Genomic DNA, 2,500 nt, shown 5'->3' with positions numbered 1-2,500 from the left:
GGTACGGTTTCTCTTATCATGAACTCGGATCTGTCTATGCACCTTTCTCTTTTCTTTTCTATCCGAAGTTCCTTTATCTTTATGGAACACTTGGTCTATCTTGTATAGACTCTTATAGCAACTTGATTATGTCTCTTCTAGGACGTTTCATTTGGTGCTAAGCTGGTTATGACTTAGTCATTCTTTTCGGGTCAGTGTCTGGCATCTCGATTAGCTTCTCAATAGCTTTGTATAATCTTTCTTTGGACGTCTTATATCATAATGTATAGTCCGAGGATCTTGCCAAGACAATGATGGTTAAAACCATTCTTATCATTCCTTTACTCTTTCTTTATCCAGCTTATAATCTTTCTCCTTTAATGTTTGGATAGTCGGATGCTTTTGGTCATGCAATCCGTACCTGGCCACTATTTTAATCACCCATGTTTTGGCTCAAGCTTTCTTTGAATTCATGGAGAAAGTAATACTCCTATCCAACATATATTCCCAATCCTCTTCTGAGGTTCCATCTTAGACGGCACATATATGTATGTGGTGGTTTTATTTCAGAATCTCTTAAGATGGTTTGTCTGGTTTTAATGACCCGTATTCATTCTTTAGATGGGAATATCTATGCTCACTTATATGGCCTGATGCATATGATCTTATTATCATTCTGTACATGTAAATTCATTATGTCCCCAAGCATATAGGTAATGGCCGAACCTTTTATAGGTAATGGTCTTTCCGGCCGGTTATGGCCTTTGCGGCCAGGCTGTTGTCTCTCATGGTCTCTTCGGCCTCTTTGGCCGAGTCATGGACAGTGTGCGGCCAAGCCTGCACTATTCAGACAAGTCACGGCCAAGTCATGGCCTACCTGTTTATAGGTGATAGCCTCTTTGGTTTGGCCGTTTGTATCATGGCCTCTCTTTGGTCGGGTAATGGCCCTTTATGGCCGAGTAATGGCCAAGCCATATAACATGGTCTTTAGACCATAGTACACGAACTTGTAGTATTGATCATGGGTTTATCCTCTCTCCCCCTCATGACCATACTATAAGGTCGTGGTGCTTTGGGATTATTAAGCCTAATGAGTTTCCCTTTGTGTACATGTTTCACAACGTGAGATCTTTATGGGATAACTCTGTGCCTTTTCAATTTCTTTGCATCAAGTTTAAACTTTAGGATGGCTAATCCTATCTTGCCATATAGTGTATAATTTCGTGGGATATATCATTATAGTCACTACTTCTCTTGCCTCTTTTATCATACTGATCCTTAGCATAGTTTAAATCAGTAGGGATCATTGGTATAGTTTTCGATCACTTTCTTTCAAGGTCTTAGGCGATTTTTTCTTTCAAAATCTGAAGGAACTTGTTTCCTTCTAGTTTGTCCATTGTTTCTTATTTGGAAACCATTCATTATAACTCAATGGACCACGTTTCTTTGGGTGTATATAATGCCTTATAGGCAAATGCCTTAGCCATAGTTTCTTACTAGGCTTTCTATACCTTTCATGATTTCTTACTCGGTTTTATGCCCTTTAGGCAACTCTTTAAAACATTCATATGTTCAAGTAAGATCAGGCAAGATTTAATAAACTCAAGACTAATACCTTTGTATATAAAAATCGTGAATGATCCTTAGGTTAAAACACAATTGCAATCATAAAGCAATAAGACTAGTCGTATCGAAAATTTGGTCTCTGCCAGAAGCAGACATGTGATCAGGTCAGTATAAGTGGTGAAGCCTTAAACAAGACTAAAATTTTCGGCCACAAAGTCTCAGCATCGAGACTGTCTTAAACAAGACTGAGTTGTACTCATCCATGACTTTGTAATCCAAGAATCTTAGATTCTTCTAGTCATTTCTAGCCTTTGGAAGCAACACTGTTTTCTGGTGGTAATTTCTATGCTGTAAAGCATACCCAAAGTCTAGTGGATTTTCCATAGTGATGTACTGATCTTTTAGACCTTCAATGAGATGATGGAATCCTGTACCAATTCATTCTCATTGTTTTCCTTGGTGATTGTATCACCAAATCCCTTTTCGATATCTGAGTCACATTGTCATTTAAAATTTTAGGTTCACAATGTGGCTCATGCAGCCGCATGATATAGCAAGCTCGGCCACAAACAAGTTCTTACGCATCTATGAAAACAATCGATCATGGTGTGAGTCAGGTCACACGGCCATGTTAGTGTGATACAACAATCCTAGAGATTGGTTCATGATACAATCCGGTTTATATATCAATCCGGATATAAGGCCATACTGCTTTGCAATGTAATGCCTTAGACTTTCACGATTATTATGTGATACAACGATCTTAAGGATCGGATCATGATGCAGTCCGGGTCATGTGACTATCCGGATGCTAGGCCACACGGCCTCTTAGATATGTATTAAGCCACACGGCTTTCAATCTATCAAGGGCACAAGGCCACGTGTGTGTGCAATGCATTAGACCTTATGGTCGTCCAATATGATTCATGACAAAACACAATGCCACACAATACAT

The sequence above is a fragment of the Brassica napus genome, unplaced genomic scaffold, assembly GCF_020379485.1.
Source record: "Brassica napus cultivar Da-Ae unplaced genomic scaffold, Da-Ae ScsIHWf_209;HRSCAF=367, whole genome shotgun sequence".
In the NCBI taxonomy this organism is placed as follows: domain Eukaryota; kingdom Viridiplantae; phylum Streptophyta; class Magnoliopsida; order Brassicales; family Brassicaceae; genus Brassica; species Brassica napus.
Note: the sequence above shows the minus strand (reverse complement) of the source record.